The sequence below is a fragment of the Pinus tabuliformis genome, chromosome 2_2 (assembly GCF_031772625.1).
Source record: "Pinus tabuliformis cultivar Carrire ecotype Pingquan chromosome 2_2, CPIR1, whole genome shotgun sequence".
NCBI lineage: Eukaryota > Viridiplantae > Streptophyta > Pinopsida > Pinales > Pinaceae > Pinus > Pinus tabuliformis.
Window position 1 is genome coordinate 218,830,414 of NC_142300.1, and position 6,993 is coordinate 218,837,406.

A 6,993-nucleotide genomic window follows, 5' to 3' on the forward strand; every position below is an offset into this window, starting at 1 on the left:
AAAATCAATTCGTTGAGAACCCTTGGTGTTGGAAATTTCTGATAAAGCTAGGGAAATTTTGATGCGCGTAGGATGGATGTCATGTTTCACCAAGCTTCAGGCCCCTAATAGTGAAATTGCTCGCAAATTTTTACAGCACTTACAGAATGGGTAGTCCACAGTAAAAGGTGTAAGAATAACAATATCGGAAGCTGTGATAGTTGAAGTTTCTAGGTTGTCGACAGAAGGAGTAGTATGGCCTAAAAAGCATGTAATGTTGCATGACGCAGTGGAGATTTTCAAAGATGCAGGTGAAGAGCTAACCTGAAAAGGCAAGGGCATTCAACTGTCCTCTCTGGGAGAACCATGGTGCGAATTGGCAAGTGTCGTCCAGAAGTACATTACCTATGATGGTCGACAGGATGTGGTAAAACCACAACAACTTAAACTCTTAGCCATTTTAGAGCAAAATCTTACTGTCAATTTTCCATTATTCTTAAATTCATTATTGCATGATACAATTGATAGAGTAAGACAGGATAAACATCCTAATATTGTAGTCAATCATCATGGTTTGATCAGACTAATTGTTAGTCACAATATTTCTCAGCAAAATTTAACTTGGGATAATTTTATAGAGCCACTAGAGATTAGGCCAGACTCGGTAGTCCAAAATTATGCAACCTTGGAAATTGGATATCAGAACCCTGTTCCGAAGAGGAAAAGAACCATTCATACAGTAATAGGACCTCATAAGTGCAGGCGTTCTGCGAGGCTAAACACAGTTCAGAGGACTTTTGTAGATCCTCAGGGTAGCGTTGAACGCCCGACAGAGCCATCTAGTGCTATTACTGTACAAGACTCTGAACTAGAACCGGAGGAAGAATGCAATTCTGAATCAAAACAGGAGGAAGAATGCAATTCTGAACCATAACAGGGGGAGAACATGATTCTGACCCAGAACAAAGGAAAGCACAATATTTTTTTCAAAATGATGGTGAACCAAAAAATGAAGCAGGGCCTTCTCAAACACCACCTATGAGCCCAAAAGATGATTTCTTGCAGGACTTTGAGGAAGGGATGGCCTAGGTTCTTTCAAATCTGAATGTATATATGCAACCTGGAGGATCACCTGAACAAAGTTAAATCCTCAGGAGATTCTGGTCACACGAAAATTTTTCCTTCCCCAGAAGCTCTAGACCGAGAAGAGGAAGTGGACAGAAAATAATTCATGAATCTGATAACCAATCAAGTGACACGGTTATAATGGAACATAGCCAAGACAAGAATCAATACCCCTTAGATACAAATCCTATTGTTAAACCTATTCCTACGAAGGATGCTTCTCAGAAGAAGTGGGTAGCTGAAATAAAGTTAAGGAAGCTGAGGAAGAAATACCAGAAGCTTCAGAAGATGGTTAAGCGGCTACGTCGAAAATTAAAAGAAACTGAAAATAGGAAAGCTCAGAGCACTACTCCTGAGTTAGTCATTGTGGCCACACAAACAGAAATATGTGACGGTAGGGCAATAGGAACCCAGACCGAACCTATTTCTACTCAGACGATAGTCACACAAACAAGCTTTCATATAAATTTGATAGATATGGCTACTCAGACCGAGGGTTTACCCTCTCACAACAAAAGCACTCAAACAAAAGAAATATTCAATGATGCTCCATCAAGCAGTGATCCTATTTTTTTAGAGTGACAGGAGGAGCTAGTACAAGCCCAACTTGCTTTAGAGCAATGTAAGAAGGAGACAGTTCCTCTGCAAAAGTATCAGGATTTGCAGAAGCAATTCAATGACTTGACCATAACTGAGGATGAAACATTTGTTAAGTTCAGGCAGGAGGAAGAAAAGCTGAGGAAAGTAAAAGCCAAGCTGGATAAGGTCGTGGGTCAGATTGACACCATTTACTCTTTATATTTTGATGTCTTATCTTGTAGGTCTCCTGCTACAAACTATGATATGCTTTTATTGGAAAGATGTTTACTGTTGAATATTAAGGCCGTTAAGGCCGACAATTCAGTTGAATTGAAGACAACCGAAGAATTTATAAAATTTTGTAAGGAGCATGGGATAAAAGTCCAATGTCTTCTCTGTGAAATTTATTTGCATAATTTTTATTAGAATGGGAGGTGGATAATAATCCTAGCCCTTTTGTTGGGGACATTCAGTTCTAGGCCTTTATTTCTTTCACAGCAAACCAACTCAAGTGGTCCAAGGCTTATAACACCTTTCAAAGAAAAGAACATGGACTGGATTTGTGGGTAAGGGGTGAGCCTACTCACCCTTTGCAACTTCTTGATAGACAAAAAAGGCTCATGACACATGAGGTGTAACTAATATTCTAGGACCTATACATAAAGAAATTGTGAAAACGGGAAGGGCATATTTCTTATCAATTCAGGAAAGGTGCTTACTTGCATGCAAACAGAGATGGATGGTCTCCACCAATAGTGTCAGAAACATAAAATAGTTTGGCTACAGGAATTTAAAGCTGTCGCAGACTGTTTTGTCACATACAGTAATATTATCTTGAGGGAAGGACCACATTGGCTAGGATGTCGATTTAGGAGCCCTATTATTTGGTACCCTCCTGAAGGATACCGTTCTGATTATGAGTTGCTTGACGGTCATGAAGGGACAACCTTTGCACTTTTAATACAAAATCATGGTTTTAGGTTGGATAAAGAAAAAGTCTTTCTTGCTTACTCTTTAACTGCATTACATAATAACTACTTATTTTCATGAGGACATGAAACAAGGTAAGCAGGGGAGTATGTTGGGTCGTGCAACAGGTATAAATTTACTCTTGATTACACTATCTTTTTCCTCCTTTTTATGCATTTGTGCCATGATGTAATAAGGTTTTGATAGAATTTCGATAGAAAGTGAATGAAACTAATTTTGATGCAATTTGGATGTCAAAACTAACTTCTGTTGCTTTTTATGCAGAGATTAGTGAATGGGACAACTGTTGTTCAAACTATTAAACAACAAAGACTAAACAAGAAGAAAAGAGCGTGTCTTGTGTGGGAAAGTTGAGAAGAGAATCAAGAGGATCAGCGCAAGATGGAAGATTGTCTGATAATAGTATTTAGTTGCGAATTCCTCAGGATCTCCTGATCTTGAGGAATCACATTTATCTCTTTTCCTCTTTGACTATAAGAGGGGAAAAACAAATCGAATAGAACAAATTTGTAATGACATTTGGATTTGATGAATAATATATAATTCGTGTTTCTATTTATTCGCAATATCCTGAAGTAATTAAGCAGTAATCGCTAGTGGCTTGGGCCCGGTCACTGGTGGATTTCACTACTGTTCCCTGTTTTATAGTTTTACCTTTCTTTTACTACAAGTTTAATTACTATGTTTTATAGCTTTACGATTGATTTACTTTCACTAGTGTTGAGTTTGTGTATTCATTGCATTAATTCTTATTTTTGTTGATTGGATTCATTTATTTATGTCATAGATTGATTTAATTATTCGGTAAGAATCATTTCTTGTTAATTGGAAGCCATAGGGGTATTGGTTAGATCAAGTGTATTACTTTTATGCAGAAGTTTAGATTCAGCTGAAAAATCTCTGTTATCACTATGGTGCACTCGGTTGATGTAATTGCAATTAGGACTTTTTTATTAAGATTGAGTTTTGGTGCTTGAATAGGTTAATTTCCTTGAAGTTACAAGTTTGATAGTTATGGTTTGATCCATTTACTCTTGTATTCAAATCAATAATATATCTTAAAGCATTACTCTCTATAGATATAATGATTTTCATCACTTTCACATATTGTGTACACTCTTGAAACAAAAACACTTACCCAGGTCGATAATTAATGTGAGACATTTAGGAATTCTAAAAGACACCTTATATTTTCCCAACATCGTGGTTGAAGGTAAATTGTCGATTATTGTTTTATATGTCGACGATTTGATTATGAAAGGTGATGATAAGCCGATCAAGTCTTGCAAAGAGGATCTTGCAAGAGAGTTCGAAATGAAGGACTTGGGGCTCATGTAATATTTTCTGGGGATGGAAGTATGGCAAGGTGATGAGGAACTGTTTGTATCTCAGGGCAAGTATGCTAACAGGATACTCAAGAAGTTCCACATGGAGAAAAATAAACCCATGGAGAATCCTCTAGCTGGTAACTAGAGGAAGGAGGACGCTACTTCCAATGAAGTAGTGGAGGATACTATTTACAATCAGCTTGTGGGTTCACTCATGTATTTGGTGAACACATGACCAAACATGCATGATGCAATTAACCAACTTAGTCAAGAAATGGTTAAGCCAGCCAAGTTGTATTGGAAGGTAGCCAAACATGTGTTGAGATACCTCAAAGGCACTACTCAGTATGGTCTTTGGTATAGATGGACATAGGGAGTGAAGCTTCAAGGCTTCACCGATGCAGATTGGGTAAGGAGTCCATCCGACAACAAAAACACATCAGGTGGGATCTTCATTATTGGATCAGCAATTGTTTCTTGGTATAGCAGGAAACGGAGATCAATTGCACTCAGTTCAGAAGAAGCATAGTACACGGTTGCTAGTCAAACAACTTGTGAGGCTATCTGGACGAGGAAGATTTTGGTTGGCTTGTTTGTTCAACAGATGGATCCAACAGTGATTTATTGTGACAATCAGAGTTGTATCAAAATCTATGAGAATCCAGTTTTTCATGATCGTTCAAAGCATATTGATATCTGGTATCATCATCTTCAAGATTGTGTGCAGAGGAGAATTATGTTGTTGGAGTACATTCCCACAGAGGAACATGATGTAGATATTCTGACAAAGGCCTTGTTAAGATGCAAATTCAAGTTTCACAGAGGTAGGATCGGGGTAGAAAATAATCCCTTTCTTGTTGAGAGGGAATGTTAAAAATAGCAATAGGAAATCCTAATTTAATTTTTCCTTGAATTAAATTAGGAATTATATCAAAATTATATTCTCATAGCAACTTGTAATAGTTAACTAAGTTAATTTGACTTAGTTGGCTTAGTAAGTTCGATTTGGAAGTCTATCTAGAGTCATGTAGAGTGATCCCTAAATTTTAGGGGCCCCAGTTGAGTTCTTATTGAGTTGTACTTATTTAATTTAGTTTAACTGAGTTAAATTCAGTTAAAACGGTTCTAAATGTTGGAGGAACTAGTGAGTGGTCAAGTGAATTATATTGGGTTTAATTCACATGCATTGATCAATCAAATAACTGATAATTCACTCAAAAATAACTCATGCATGTTAGTGAAAAGGAAAACCTAGTTGATATCAGAGTTCAGGGACAATGTACTATCAGTTGTATAATTTTCCGAGTTGTACAAATGGTGCATGCAATCAATAGAAGACCTATGATGGATTGCACAGTTGTGATGAGGGATTTTCCCTATTAAATATGGGCTAATTCTCTCAGGAATCGCACAAGGAAGTAGGGGCTTGGTAGGCAACAAAATTGGCTATGTGTTGGCTTGATCTGGTTCATGAAGCAGAGAGATAGATTGTACTTGTGCAAGAATGTTCGGGTTGAACAAGCATTGTATTTTCTTCTCAGATCTTCTGGTTAATGTAATATAGATAGTCGAGGTTTTGAGCAGTTGCTTTCCCTAGAAAAATATTGCGTTATGTGTGATTGATATTCTTCCTTTTCTGCTTAGTGTTTTCATTGATCAAATTTTTTTATTTTTATTTTTCCCGTTGATCAGTAGAGTAGATTCTTGTCTTATGTTTTAGCATATCACATAAGTTGTTGAATCTACAAGTAAAAACCTACAGTAAATGGAAGGAAAAGGTCAAGGTGTTTATCTTAAAAGACATGAAGGAACAACAAAAAATGAATGGAAAAGTGTGGAATATCTAAAATCACGAGAAAAATAAAACGGACAAGACCGAAGGTGATACTACTAACGAAGAGATTGCTAGACTACTCTCCTTTTCTTATGTGTGCAAATTTTATGTGCCAAATTAAAGCATTTCATGGGTAAGAAAACAAATTAATAAAAAAAAACCCTATCATGGAATCAATTTCTTTGAGCGTAGGAAAGTTTTGGAGGGAACAAAGGAGGGGTTTGGCAATTTGAATGAGTTACCTAGCAAGCAACAACGTCTTGCTCAAACAAAGAGACCTTAAAGTTGTTGCAAATATGTCTTAGCAATATTTGCACTGGTAGTAGTAAGGCAAAGGAGGAAGAATACTTTCAATTATGTTAGTTGTTTGTGATATAAAGTGTTTTTTTTTGCATTTATGTCAATTACAACTTTCTACCTTATTCAAAAGACCTTGTAACTTTTCTCATGAACTTAATTAACGGATTTAGTGTGTTAATATTCTATAAGAAAAATAAAGGCTAGGCATTTGTGTGAGATCAAATCTCCCACTGTATTCAATATACAAGAGTATGTGGCATTCTACACAAAATAGAGTGTGTAAAGGAAAATATAGGTTAGAAATAAGGGATTGAAACATGTCTTCAGATAGCATGTAACATGACATAGATAACAATCATAAATGTTGTAACATCTTATAGATAACAACCATAAATTAAAGACTTCCACAATAAGAAAAAGTCCATCTAATATGTGACGATAATCTGTGCATATGAGAAGGTCGTATTTCAAGTAAGCTGAAATTATTTTACATCGATCAAAGGATCTGCCAAGTTCTATGAAGCCAGAGTGTTGCTACATCTGCATCTATATGGTATTGTTAAAATAGGATATCGATTTTTTTCAGTTTTCTTGTATAATTGATTAAGATGATTTAGAACATATTTTCTACATGATTGATATTAAGACGCTTTGGAACATGTATTTGGATCAATATTTCCACAATATAATTAGAACATTAGGATGTTAGAGAACAATTGCATGCAACTTCTAGTTGACAATGAAGTGACTATTACTGAGGTGGGTTGATATCTAAATGTTTTCAATAGGAAATGATAAAGGCTAAACAAGTTTTTAGCAGATAACCAAGAGCTTGAAAAATATGGAAGAAGTTGCAGA